The 15,892-nt window shown below is 32.3% G+C and overlaps 1 protein-coding gene across 2 annotated transcripts in view; it reads right to left on the reverse strand.

Moving 5' to 3' along the window:
• The window catches only part of LOC141404010 (tyramine/octopamine receptor-like), a 422,753-nt gene that overhangs the window by 302,526 nt on the left and 104,335 nt on the right, over positions 1–15,892 (reverse strand). For both annotated transcript variants that reach the window (XM_073987180.1, XM_073987181.1), the window contains exon 2: positions 15,233–15,283. The gene's annotated coding sequence lies outside the window, so the exon portion shown is untranslated. The remainder of the gene's footprint in view (positions 1–15,232; positions 15,284–15,892) is intronic.

Genomic DNA, 15,892 nt, shown 5'->3' on the forward strand with positions numbered 1-15,892 from the left:
TTTGAGGACTCATCTCGGATCTATTAGAATTTGTTTGCAACAGGTTGTCCACATTTCCTGAGTTAATGGCCCAAAAACCCCGAAAACCGCTGCCGGCACATAGTAAAATAATGTCTAGTGTGCAGCATAACTCTTAAACTTTTTCAAAAATTTGTTCCCAACTAAGTTTAACGTGATTTTTGCTTCTTTTTTTGGTCAAGGGCTGAGGGCACATCTCCGTTAGCACAGCTGACTGATACTTTCTTATTTGTTTTAATTTTAGGCAATTATGGTAAAAGTGATATTTTAATTATAAATTATCAGAAAAGTTGCTAAATTATGCTTGCTCCCGGCATCCAATATATTTTGTAGAGCTTTTTGTCTCAGATGTGTTCCTTAAAAACTACATTTAAGTTTTCACCTTACAAATTGCATAAACAAGAGAAAAGACTAATCTCTGTGAATAAAATTTATCAAGAGAAAAGACTAATCTCTGTGAATAAAATTTATCAAATCAAGCCCACTTTATTAGCAGGCAAAATCAGATTTAGAAATCAGAAATATTTTCATGTAGTTAAAGAAAACTTGTTGTCTGTGTTTACTGAAAATCAATAAATTATAAAAGAAATTAGGGTTATTTGTAAGGATTTTGTTGCTAACATTAATCCATCTTTCAATCAAATAATATCCATGAACTGAAACCTAAAATATTTAATATATATTGTACAATAGAATAATGGTATGGTTTATTGTATCATTTAATTAATAAATAAGAAAATGTTAATATGAATCCACAACAAATCCTTTTTAACAGTCGGCTGAAATTTATTATTGTTGCTTTTTGCCTTCCATAGCTGTTTACTTCAAAATTTGTGAATAATCACAAAGAAAAACAAATGTCCTTGTACACAAAGATTTGTGCCTTAAGATATTTGCCACAACATCCTTCGATGCGTAAAGCCAGCATTTATTCGAAGCTAACGTGAGTAAACTGCAAAACATGAAAGAAATTCAGCTTCAATACAAATTGTAATAATTTTCAGTGGGTAGAACAAAAGAATAACTACAAGCATGTCGGATATGCCCGTGCATGACAGTAATTTTAATATAAAACACATATTTGAAAATGAACGAACCATAACAGGAATATGTAAGAATACATGGACCGCAAAAAACAGTAATAATTTTATTCATTCAATAAGTGGGCTTGCTACACCACTAATACATAACCTGGCCTTCTCAAATGTCAACCTTTACCATCAAGTTATATACCCTTGATTGAGAAACAGCCGTCAAAAGCAGTATGTTAATATGTATTTATGGTCTCAAATATTCGGTAAAAATAAAAAATACGGATTTATAAAAACTTCCATTTACCGGCGATTGTAGCTAACTCCCACAGCAAAAATGTGGTAAGCACATGTCATTACTTCATGCATTACCGAGTAATGAGTGCTTATTACACTCCGCATTATCAGGCAGTGCATATATAATGGCTTACACATAAATACTAACTTTCTTATTTACTACTTACTTACTAAGTAATGAATACTGTGGCACAGAGCTAGTGTCTCCGACTATAAATCTCGCCGTCGCACAGAGGGAAATGTATGTTAAATGTTTATTAAAACTCCTAACAAGCTTATTTATAGTCCGAATGACGTCAAATTTGGCACAAATCATATTTTCGGTCTAAAGACTAACTCTACAGAAAATAGTGAGTATTGGCTCAGATTTATATACAGCGTCCATATATGTATATTGGCATCCGAGTTTAGATAAATCATACACAAAAAGCCCTATGTACATTTGATAGAAGCGGAAAGTTAAAAAAATGCATCCAAACATAGCCGATGTCAAAGTATGCCTAATTTGGTCAAAATCAGTTCAGTAGTGGAATTCTGTAACTCATTTTTTGAGTTACCGACAAAAATCGGTATCATTAAAATTGTGAATGAAAAGTATCAATAAAAGTTGACAGCACTGTTGCTATCGGTAGAATTTAGCAACAGCTTTATTTTGGTTGTTAACTTACCGAAAATTTTCGTTAATTACCGAAATTATAAACATTTTAATTTTAACGATATTTGTCGGTAACTCGAAAAATGAGTCACAGAATTCCACTACAGATTTATATGTAATCCCAATATACATATATTAATTCCATATTTTTTATAGTTCTACAAAAGTCACAATATACCTCAGATCACGAATATATTTAATAAAATGTACCCAACATTTTTGCTAAGTCTGTTTCGATAGGACTTAAACAAATTGGTTCAGAGTGATATATTGCTTACATATATATTTTTTTTAAACAACGCTAAAAATATTGATTTTTTTCCTAAGGCTGAGTTTATTCAAACTGTTTTTGTCAAGATATATTTCAATATGCATACATATATGTTTCAGCCCATTTCATAGTTAACTCATCATAATGCTGATAATAATTGGTACATATACGATAAAATTAAATATAAGGCCAATTTATTATGATTGTTCTATAAATACATAAATATTTAAACTATGTATTTATATAATTAAGACAATTTAATAATCAATGACTGACCTGGCCCTGGCTACGTCATTCTCATACAGGCGTTGGATAATACTGCAGGAGCGTGAATTAACATCTTATTTACAGTCGGGGACATCGGATGCCAGGGGTAAAAGTCAATATACAATTTTAAATAATACAAACAGTTTTTCGTAAAAACATTTATTTCCTTAAACACGCCCTTATTTTATCTGAGTAAAATTGATTTTTTGCTTGGTATATCCCATGGTACAAGAAAGAAGGTGATACAATAATACCAACTGATGTCTTCATTTGCTGTCAAAACAAATTTTCAATCAAAAATAATTAACAAATATTTCGCTTCTATAAAGAATATCTCCGTACAACATCTTTATTTTAGCTTCGAGAAGAATCATTTCTTCTAAATCATTTTCTTCTACATTTAGTGGATATTTCGCGCAAAAAAAAATTACAGCAAATGAAGACTACGGTCTTAATTCGCCCGAATTCGTCTTTTGGATCACCTTGGTATATGGAAATAGGTATTTACTTTTACGTTAGACAGTTCAAGTTTACTTTATTATGTAAAACGATTCCAAAATATTTTCAATTCCCACTGGTTTCATTATTTATATTTTTCTTGAGAAACATTTTTTTCCGCAAACATGCGCAATTTTTTATGATTGAATCTAATATTCGAGACTTGAGCGCATAAAACACCAGAAAGAACTATGGTCCGGAAACAACTGGGAAATAGCCTTTTTCAATTTTTTTCAATTAGAGTAATCTTAAAAATTGTCATAAAAAATATGCTCGAAAAGAAGATGTACCTCCACTATTAAGGAGTAAAGATGCAAAAACAATTTGAATATTTTAGAAGCTCATCTTGTTCCGAGACCTTACAAAAACAATAAAATTTAAAAAATATACATTTTCGCGAAAATAATATCATTTTAATGTTTACCTAATTTCTAAGTGATATTCCCGAGCCTCCCCAGGGAGGCATGCTTCTGTGTTATGCCGACGATGTCATTCTGGTGGTTTCTGGTACTAGGGCTAACTCTATGGGACAACGCCAACGTGGGGCCATAAGCTTAATGTGAATAAATGCTCAGTTATTGTCTTTAAAGACAAATCCAAGGTTGTTTATCCAAATTTTAGATCTTATAAAAGTCGCCGGCAGCAGCCAAAAGACTTTACTTTGGTTACCATGGTGTGTTGCGTCATACTCGTAGTGGTGGCTTGTCCCATAGAATCAAACTGTTGGTATACAAACAAATCGTGAGACCCATAGTATCATAAGCCTTTCCGATATGGTTCACCATATCATCCGCCCAAATGGAGCGGCTCAGGCGATGGGAACGGTCTATTTTGACAAGCCTTCATGTAACATATAATCTGGCTGGAATTGAAAGAATAGACTGATTTGTAATTAGATGGGCCTTGAACTTTGTCGAGACGGCTAGCCACCTGTACAATGTGCTCGTCGCGAAATTCCTGGAATGCTCTCTGGACTCAGAAACCATACGCACGCGCAGACACTTACCTCCTGCAGCGCACAGAGGGGAAATTTGTGTTAAAATTTGATCAAAAGCCCTAGAAAGCTCATTTATAGTCGGATTGATATAAAATTTTGCACAAAGCATATCTTCTGTACAAGGATTAATCCTATAGAAAATAATGAAAATCGGTCCAGATTTGGATGCAGCTTCCATATATATTCGCATCTGATGTGAGATAAAAATGCACCAAAATCACTGAAATTTGACACATGCAACCTGAACTAGCCTAAAAAAACATTGAGCCAATTTTCAAACAAATCGGTACAGATGTATATATAGTCCCATATGCATATATTTCATTCCAAATTTTATTTTTTCAAACTTACTTAAATTAGCTTAGAAAAGCCGTGAATGTTTCTGAATAATGCAAACATATTTGATAGGTGTTGGTTTAGTCTGATAAATAAAAGTCCCGGCTGAACAAAATTTAATGTGAGTAAACCTTGCAATTCCATATAAAAATATTTCATATTTTAGTTGAGAAAAATTAGATTTTTTCGGAATGGCGCAAATATGCGCAATTTTTTATGATTGAATCTGATATTTGAGACTCAAGCGCATAAAACATTAGAAGTAACTATGGTCGGGAAACGACGGGGAAATAGACCTTTTCACTATTGAAATTGTAGTAATCTTAAAAATTATCATAAAAAATTTTCATAAAGAAGATATGTATCACCATTATTAAAGAGCAAAGATGTAAAATCAATCTGAAAATTTTAAATGCTAATCTTGTTCGAAGACTGTACAAAAACAATAAATCTTGAAATATATAAATTTTCGCGAAAATAATTTCATTTTAATGTTCACCTAATTTCTTAGTTTTCGAAAATTTACTTTTTGTTTTCAGTATGGCTGAGTTCAATCGACTGCTGCATTGGATTGGTTAATCTTACAAAGTCGAGGATGGTTATAGCAAATGTAGAAAAGAGTCTGGTTGCCGTTCATCAAAATTTTTTTTCATAAAAAACGATTTTCATATTTTGAGTTTTGAGCAACTTTAGGCCTATGTTTCCCCTCTGTGCAGCGTTGTAAAAACTTAAATATGAGGGACTTTTGTACAATAATAATGAAAAACTAAAGATATAACAAAATGGATTTTACTGACACTGTATATATAACTAGTCAGTAGGTACACTGTAAATATTTGTAAATAGTATCATTAAGTAGAAGTAATAAGTAGTTTTAAGTTTTAGTTTAAGTATTCTGAACCTGAATTTGCCTTTTTTATATTGAATTTTTTACATCTTTGTGTTTATTTCAGCTTGAGTCCATATTTTTTTGTATTCAAGTATTTGAATAACAACAAAATGTTTTACAGTGGATATGAAATTGATTAGTTGCGGGCGGAGGGTAGGGAATACTATAGTTTCAGTTGTCACCAAACAACTTCATCAGTTCCCTTTTCCGCCGACTCTGTATCGATAAACAGGTCAATAAGCCCATCCAGCAAATTAAACAAAATGAGAAATTTGCTATATGACCCCAAAACTGATTACCCTACAATTTGAGTCGAAATAAAGAATTTCATATCCACCACTGTTTTTATGTCGTCTTTGCTTTGTAAAGAATACGAACATAGGAATGTTGCTTCAATAAGCGGGGGTAAAACAACGAGAAAGTAGTTGTTTTTGATTACGCATTGATCAACAAGGCCGTGCTGATGCCTATTATTGTTGTTGGCGTTTTTTATTGTTGGACTGCAGAATTTTACATTTTTGTATTTATTTCAGCTTGAGTCCATATTTTGTTGTATTCAAGTATTTGAATAACAACAAAATGTTTTACTGTGGATATGAAATTGATTAGTTGCGGGCGGAGGGTAGGGAATACTATAGTTTCAGTTGTCACCAAATTTTAGGCGTATTACATAACCAGATTTCTGAATTATAATATTACTGATAGATTGCTAGTGGCCTTATCGCAGCTCAATCATAAGATTTAAGAAGGCGGAGTATTGTCGCATGCATATTTATCTAAGGTCAGAAAATATATCAAAAAATGTCTGCAATCGGGCGCCACACTGTGTTGCCGCGTGGACAAAAATCAAAAAATGTGATGTTAACTTTTACATATGTTTATGTTTTTTTCTTACAGTAAACACACCCGTTACAACGAATCTGAAAGAATTTTGTCGATATGTGCATCCATAATGAAGTTATAGCTCTTTAAATATGAAAAATATTTCCCAGATAATCTAAAGTGATAATCATATGAAAATTAGACGACATTTAAAATAACATTTTCTGAAAAGTTTGTTGATAATATTAAAAGTTTTGGATGGGGATTTGATGGGTGGGCTATAAACAAAAAAAAAAAAAAATAGTACAAAAAGTTGACATCAACTGCATATGGGCAAAGTACCGTTATCAAGAACTAAAAATTTTAATTTGATAACAAAGTATACATTTTTAATATTTCGTAGCGCATATCTTTTGATTGCCACCTTGGCTCTAGATTTCCGTTAATTGGACATCTCTTCCGAAGCGAAATGTGTAAAAACATTCTTCCCATCCCTGCAACCTTCTGAGATATATCGTTTCAGATTTTATATAGCCCCCATGTATATCTTTTCCTGATTTTGCTACCACTTTTATATGTGTTATTTTCTTAGGCCCTGAATAGTTACACTGATTTTCACGAAAATCGGTTCAGATTTGGATATAGCCCCCGTATATATCTTTCCCTGATTTTGCTAAAACTCCGTCAATTTTAATCGAATAGCCTTCAAATTTGATATGCGACATTTTTTTAGGGCCCTGAATAAGTTTGGATATAGCCCCAATATATCTTTTTCCGATTTTGCTATAATTCGCTCAATTTTTGATGAATATCCTTTAAACTTAACATGGGAGGTTCCTCGGGCCCCTGTTCTGTTTCACCGTTGACCTAGGTTGATGAAAGTTTGCACAAGTACTTATGAGGGCACAGGAATGAAAAATATCAACTTTGGTCCATATCGGTTCAGGTTTGAATATGGCTTCCATATATGATTTCGCCCGATGTCACTCAATTACGGATAATTATGTCATATTTTCCTAATTTAATAAATATGTCACATACATTGCGTGTTTAGTGCATCGAATACATAAAATCGGACGAAACTATATATGAGAGCTATATCCAAATCTAACCCGATTTTTGACAAAATCGGTGAAACTTAAAAAGGGCTTAAGAAAACATCCCATGTTAAAATTGAAGACTATTTTCCAAAAAATTACCGATTTATAGCAAAATCGGTGAAAGATATATGGAGGCTATGTCCAAACCTCTACCGATTTTTGCGAAATCAAATCAAAATCGGTAAAACTGAACAGTGGCCTGAGGAAACATCCCATGTTAAATTTGAAGGATATTCATCAAAAATTGAGCTATTTATAGCAAAATCGGGGAAAGATATATATGGGAGCTATATCCAAAACTGTACCGATTTTTATGCAAATCGGTGAAATTTGTCAGGGGCTTTAGAAAATATTACATATTAAATTTGAAGGCTATTCGATCAAAAATGACCGAGTTATAGCTAAATCGGGGAAAGATATATATGGGGGCTATATCTAAATCTGAGCCGATATGGACCAAAGTTGAACATTTTCATTCCTATGCCCTTTTAAGTACTTGTGCAAAAATTCATCAACCTAGGTCAACTCCTTCTATTTTTGTCCTCTTTTGTATGGACTGTGCGCCACCTCTGTATGAGGGCTATATCAAAGTGTGGACCTATCTTAACAATTTTGGTGTATAAGATTTGTGAATACTGGGAACATTAAATGTCAAATACAAGGTAGTTCGGCCAAAAAGTAGTTAAAATTCTCAAAATAACTATAATTGGATGTTGACAATTTTTGGTGGTTAAATGTTAAATTAGAGGTAGTTCTGTCAAAAAAGTATCTAAAATCCAAAAATACCGAAAATCGGAAGGAGTCGTTATATGGAGGCTGGGAACTTCAAAAATTAAATTTCTGGTAGTTCGGTCCAAAAATTGAGCTAATATCCGCAAAATACCGAAAATCGGGAGGTGCCATTATATGGGGCTATACCAAAATATGGAACTATGTTGACAAAATTAAAAAAATCCCCAAAATACCGAAAATCGGGAGGTACTGTTATATTGGAGCTATACCAGAATGTTCTAGCTCAATTATTGCGGTCCCTAGAGTGATTAGAACAGACTCAGAATTGTATCCTGATCAAGAATATGTATACCTAGCTCACCGCCAATATTCAGCTTTGTGGGAGTTTTTGCTATTTTCGCCTTATACGCGTGTCATGGAAGTTTGTTTTTATGTTTGTAAAGTATTGAAATAATCATTTGCTACCCTGATTATTTCAATGCTTTACAAACATAAAAACAAACTTCCATGACACGCGTATAAGGCGAAAATAGCAAAAATTCCCACAAAGCTGAATATTGGTGGTGAGCTGGGTTTACCATTAGAAGCATCGTCCTAAAAGTCCCCATCGAACTCGTGTGTGCAAAAAAAAAGTTATTCGGGGTCAAAGGTCATTTTTGGAGGTATTATTCAGTTTTTTTTAATTTTCTCAAAAACGGTAAGAGTTAGCAAAAAACCGGCTACAGCAAAAATTGTAGATTTAACAATTGTCTGCTAAAATTATCGATACGATTTTTAAGAAAGACACCAATTTCGAGATATCGTGATCTAAAGTCATATTAAAAATTAGCCTCGTAAGTACATTATGAGGCGAACCGGTTAAAATAACCACGCCATGCGTTAAGTATTTTCATAAGCTATTCACTATTCACTGCAATAATCGGTTCAGTGGAACGTGGTCTAACCCGGTTTTTAAATCTGGCCTTTCGGGTCGAATAACCGACGAACCGGATCCGCCGCCTATAAAGATTATACATTTCCGTAATCAGCGCAACATTCGGACAAAAATTAAAAAAAAAATCTGAAATCATAAAATTAATCCAACATAGAATAAATATACTAAAAACTCCCCGATTTTCTTGGATTCTTTAAAAGATTGGTGTATAATGGCGCTTTTCAAGGGAACATATATTTTTTGGGGTGACAGAACCGGTGACCCCGGTTCGCCTGAATATATGTGCATTGTATGACAGAAAGATTTAGTTGTATGCGCCCGAAATAAAATAAAAGCACTTGTAATTTTTTCGATCAAAAATTCAATTTATTTCCGTCACTAGATTGCGGTCATAGATCGACTCTAACAAAACTATCGTCTATCCCTACTCTAAGGGCCACACAATAAAGGGGTACAAAATGGGATTTGAACACATAGGGACGACGAACAAAACAAGTTGATCATTAAGTGAACGATCAAAACAAACGACAATAAAAGGGCCACATTTGTAGTATGTATGAACATACATACATACAGCATCGCTTCTAACAACATGTTGTTGTTATTGCCCATCAAACATAAAACGAACGATGAAGACGAATAACATACAAATGCCTAAACCATATAGGCAATGTTGTTGTTGCTTTTCGTAGCCAAGAATACAGCACAAAACAACATGAGGAAATGTATTCCTAACAAAAAGTGCACAAACTCGAACCTGCACATTAGGGTGGGACAAACAAACAAAACATTAAGGTGGGTGAAATTTACATAATTTACATTAATTTAAATACAATAATAAAAATGTAGACCCATTGGACAATATAATAAATAAAATTACATAAATTAGCAATAATCGACAAAATTGTGAAACATGAATAGTATTCTCCTCCAATATGCATAAAACTGATGTGTTTTTTTTAGAATCGCTATATCTCAAGAATGGTTCCTTTTAGAAAAAAATTATAAAGATTAAACTTGTAGATAATTTTTCTGTCTACAATATTTACTATAGCCACTTTTTGTTTAGATCAACCGTTTTAAAAAATAAATCCAAAAAAACTAAAAAAACGTTATAATTTGACCTTTGACCCCGAATAAAATTTCGATGAAGATTTTTAAGACCATGCTTCTAAAGACAAACCCTAGCTCTCCGCCAAAAGTGTGCTTTATGGGAATCTTTGCTATTTCAATGTGTATTTTGACTGGGCTAATGGTGGAGAGTATAAAAAGTATGAGTAATGTTATACAAACTACCGTGTAAAATTACGCATACGCTGTTTTTTCATACACACGAGTCATTGAACTAAGTCGTTCAATTGAACTAGATTAGCACAACTCTACATTGAAGGTAAATGTAGTTCGTTACAAACAAACCATAGGGTAACGGAAACCAACTTTGATGAGCCGCCCAGTGCACACATCGATTAACTCCACTTTTTAAAAATCTTACATTTAAGTGTCAAAGCACTTGATATAGTCATAACTTTTTATATTTATAATAACTTTCCCGTTTAGTGGCAAATATACAGAGATACAATAAAAATACACATTATATATAAATACACATTTCTAAACTTTTCGCAGTTAATCGATGTTTGCACTCAGCTGCACATATCTGCAAGTAAATATATTCAAAATATTGCGAAGATAATACGTTTTGCAAAATACTATAATGGATTTTGAATGAGGAGATAATAGCTTAAATCTTTTTTTTAAGTAGTTGTATGTTTTCATAGTTGTATGTTTTCACAGTGTAATGCCAACTCGATCATATACTTAAATTTGACCTAAAGTGTTATGTCGTGATGCCCATCAGTGAATAATTTTCCAAAGTAGGTAAGATTATCCAGTATTAATATGGATTGTCATCTAGTGCCAGACTTTAAAGGAAATGAAAACGGATGATCCAATCTTTTTATTCCTTAAATGAGAGACTTTTTTCAACATTTTTTCGGACAAATTTATTTTTTAGTTAAATTTGAAATGTTTACTTTGACAGTTCACCATTTTTTTACAAATTGATATTTTTTTAATTCCATTTCGCTTAAAGACATGATTAATAGGTTCTTAATGATCCCACAAAAACATATGATGATCGGTTTATTCGTTTTTGCAAACTGTGTTTCATAGGAGCTCATTGTCAGAACACTGTGCAATATTTTTCATGAAAAAGTAGTGGATTTCATTTGCAATAACCCCTTAATTAAAAACTTTCATAAATAATGACCTTCGTCCTAATAAGACAACAATAAAAATGAACACTCTTTGTTTTGTTTACATTATTCGGTGACAGAGAAGTGTTGCTTATATGTTGTTTATATTATAGGGTTCTGCAGAGTTAACCTTATTTATGAGGATTTATTTGACGTATAGGCTGTGGAAATGACATTTGAAACCCAGTGGGTTTGTTAAATCCGTACTATTACATTAAAATTGACAATTTACATTCCATGTAATAATTCGATTTTTTTGTCCTTTATTCATTTTTTTAAGCAAGAAGTAAATTATGATACAATACAATAATTTCACTTGTATAATAAAAATAAATGGTTCACTTTAGGAACTCCGCCATAGCCGGTCCCAAGCCCGGTTGAGAAAGGACGAGGGAGTGGCTTAGTGTCCTGAATTGGCTGAAATATGCGTCTCAGGGAGTAGGAGTATGGATTAGTGGGAAAAAATTACCTCTGAAGTACTAGTCACAAAAATGGTACCCTTCACCACGAGAAGGTTTTGCTATAGGCCAATAACCCATACATGTAAAAAAGTCTTATTACTGAAACGTAATTCGAATATATTACATGAAATTCGTTTACTTCTGATAACTTTTCGAATAAATAATTGCCACATAATTTAGTTGTGTTTTTATAAAATATGTGATTAAACAAAATATTTTTGTAGTGTCTCTTGTATTGATAGTGAAAGGGCAGCAACTGGTGGAAGGCGAGGTTGTAATAAAATACACTAACTATAAATTATCAATATTGGTAAATTCTTGATGAAAGGAAAATAAGCCAAAATCACACATACTCGTATACATGTTGATATTACATATTTAGAAGTGTGGGTATTTTATATGTGAATTCTTATATATGCCCTCTTTCTCTACTTCATATAATTTTCGTTTGCCTTAAAAATATTTTGCATGGTAAAAGCAAAAGTGTAACTTGACGGGTAGGCGAACTAAGCTATTACAAAAATATTTACTCTTACATATTTTATCCACCGTAAATAAAACAAGTAAGAACGGCGTTGTGTTAGGCCGGACCGAATTTTTGTACTATCCACAACGAGTTTTAGTATTAGTATTAAAATAAAATGAAGCAATTAGTTTCCTTTCGTTTATGAAATTAATGGAAAAAAATGCCAACATTTCATTTCTATCCCGGATAATGGAGGTTCCCGGATAACCGATTCACGGATAATCGAAGTTCGACTGTACAACTCGATGGTTGAATGGGACTAGTACCTTCAAAACTTCTTAAAGTGACACATCGCTTTATGTGGAGGTAGTACCAAAACGTGGACCTATATATTCCATTTTCTATACCAAAATTTCTACGGACACAGACGGACATGCTGACGGACGTGGCTAAATCGATGAAGTATTGCACGCTAATCAAGTATATATGCATATTTACTTTGTGGTATCTAAAATTATTATTTCCAAACAGAATGAAAACTTAATATACCCTCTATTATATGCTGGAGGGTATAAAACTTTTCAGCTCAGGTCCCTAAAAATTTAAATATTGGGATTTTACTGTACAATGTTATTCAAATGAGAAATGTTATTCAAATACACATTGAAATTGCATAGCGCGTCATGAATTTTAATTAATGTCTTTGTACGTTCGTTTATTAACGGAATGCGATTTTCAGACATACTTCCACATTCGAAAACTTATCTATCTATGTACGTTAAGAAGACTTAACATAAAGTTGGTTTTACACAACTTTAAGTTTACTTGTGTGTTTACTTTTCATTGGCAGTAATGCTCTTTTAAATTGTTGGGATTTCATCACATACATACAAGCATGCACTTATAAGCTGTGTTCATGAACCGACGGATTCCCAGACCTGACGACATCACATTTTCAACGGAGTTAAATATACCCGTCAGCATAATCTTGACGATATTTCCTGAGTATTTCATCAGTGTAAAACTTCTCCAAAAGTAGTGTCTTAATACGTGCCGTTAGGATTCGGCGCTAAAAAGTAGCTCCCACATCATTAAGTAGGTTGTCCCCATTGATATAAGAGAAGCCTCTTTGTCCCTTCGCAGATATTTGTGGAAACATATGTATATGAAAAATTATATTAAAAACAATTGTCAACAAATTACATTTTCAAAGAAATTCCCTTGCCGCACTTGGTATAAAAAAATTGTACGTCAGTGTTTTATTTGACAATTTGCTACTTTAAGAGTTTTACGGTTAAGACGTGCTGGAACAGGGCTATGATGATACTTTATAAAAACACACAAAGTTACGAATCAACTTTGATGAATGCTTTACCATCATTTATTTTAGGATTTCCAGGAAACGTGCATGTGAATAGAAATTTTCTCTCTATCTCCCGTCTCTAAAAGTTTACTTTAAATTCTGTACAAACATAATTCAAAAAAGGCAAAAACCACACACTAAATATATACTTAAAGCGCAAAGAATGTTGATGGAGGGGATGTAATAATTGAGCCGCTCAGTGCACACTTCGACTAACTCCACTTTTTGAAAAAAATGAGATTTTAGTGTCAAAGCTTTTGATATCGCCATATCTATTTATGATTATAATATCTTTCCTGAATAATAAAGATGAGCACCTTTAAATAACAAGTTTTTATTGACCACTGAATAATATGCAACTTTTTTCAGTGCACACTTCGATTAACTCCATATTCAAATGTAGCTCTGCTCGCAACGTGTACATTTTTACATGCAATGCTCTTTCGGCTTTTGTTGAAACCATAGATGGCCTTATTATGACGTATTTAACATACATTTTTGACGTATATTACATACGTCGGAAACGTCGTAAACCTAGCCATGAAGAATGACGCTAACATAAAGCTAACATGAATTAATTACAAATATTGTTTTATAACCGAACTGCCAACATTAATTTTTATGTAAAACCTGTAATATATGTGTATAAAACTAAGTTGTTCGTTAATAAAAAAATTCAAGACCTAACTTTATTACTTTTTTCAGTGCACACTTCGATTAACTCCACCATTACCACACCATTACTAACGATTGTTTGTTGACTATTGTTTTTATTTTATTTTATATACCGTTAGATGAAAGCTATACCTGCTATTATGCATTCTACATTATATATTTGAATCCATATTATCAAGGGAATTTTAAAAAACAATATACATTTCATCATTGCTTTTCTCAACTTTTTGTTTTATGGAGTTAGTCGAAGTGTGCTCTGAACGCCTCAATTAAGCGATTGAATTCCTTGTGAATTTCTTTAAAAAGTTGTATTGTAACATTATTCAAATATAATAGCAAAAAGGGGTAATAATAAATGAGGCGTTCAGAGCACACTTCGACTAACTCCATAAAACAAAAAGTTGAGAAAAGCAATGATGAAATGTATATTGTTTTTTAAAATTCCCCTGATAATATGGATTCAAATATATTATGTAGAATGCAAAATAGCAGGTATAGCTTTCATCTAACGGTATATAAAATAAAATAAAAACAATAGTCAACAAACAATCGTTAGTAATGTTGTGGTAATGGTGGAGTTAATCGAAGTGTGCACTGAAAAAAGTAATAAAATTAGGTCTTGAATTTTTTTTATTAACGAAAAACTTAGTTTTATACACATATGTATATTACAGGTTTCACATAAAAATTAATGTTGGCAGTTCGGTTATAAAACAATATTTGTAATTAATTCATGTTAGCGTCATTCTTCATGGCTAGGTTTACGACGTTTCCGACGTATATAATGTACGTCAAAAATGTATGTTATATACGTCATAATTTTCTAAAGGCCATCTATGGTTTCAACAAAAGCCGAAAGAGCATTGCGTGTACACGTTGCGAGCAGAGCTACATTTGAATGTGGAGTTAATCGAAGTGTGCACTGAAAAATATTGCATATTATTCAGTGGTCAATAACAACTTGTTATTTAAAGGTGCTCATTTTTATTATTCAGGAAAGATATTATAATCATAAATAGATATGGCGATATCAAAGGCTTTGACACTAAAATCTCAAATTTTTCAAAAAGTGGAGTTAGTCGAAGTGTGCACTGAGCGGCTCAAATAAAGGGTAATAATAAATGTATACAAAATAGCAGTAAAATGAAAATGTAGATATACTTACAATATTATGAACGATTGTTTAAAAAATCAGCTTTGCCCATTTATGTATTTCCTGGAATAAGAAGATACATAATTGATTTTAAAATTGTTAATGGTTATAATAATCATTTACTTATGAACTGAAAAGCAGCTAAACGGAATTTCCTCAAATTTTCTGAGTATATTACAGCATTCTTTGAAAGTAATATAAGATATATTTGAGTTCCCTCCATCATCTGTTGATATCAAATATATTCTATTTAATTCACTATTAGCTTAAGAAATTATTAGAAAATGGGCTCAAAACAATATTTTATGTTACGAGTAAAAAGGCTGGTAGGTACAATCTAAATTATTTGTACAAAATTGCAATTTTGATAATTTGATTTTTTGTTGATTTTTTAGGTGATGCGTAATAATTAACAAATGCAATTTATGGAAATACGTAATTTTTAAACACAATTTTTTGCAAAAACAGATGTATAAACAGAATATGCTTGAAATTAAACAAAAACTGCCTTATTTAAAACATAAAGTGTTGCAAAAACTGCAATTGCAACAGAAAGTGCTTGAAATTAAACACAAACAGTAGCAAATTAATTTTCTCACAACAAAAAGCAGAAGAACAATAAAACTGAAAAAAACGTTAGTTGCTTGCGGTTCTTTGTTCGATGCGGACGAA

Source organism: Musca autumnalis, unplaced genomic scaffold (assembly GCF_047663935.1).
Source record: "Musca autumnalis isolate F117 unplaced genomic scaffold, ASM4766393v1 scaffold_4, whole genome shotgun sequence".
In the NCBI taxonomy this organism is placed as follows: Eukaryota; Metazoa; Arthropoda; class Insecta; order Diptera; family Muscidae; genus Musca; species Musca autumnalis.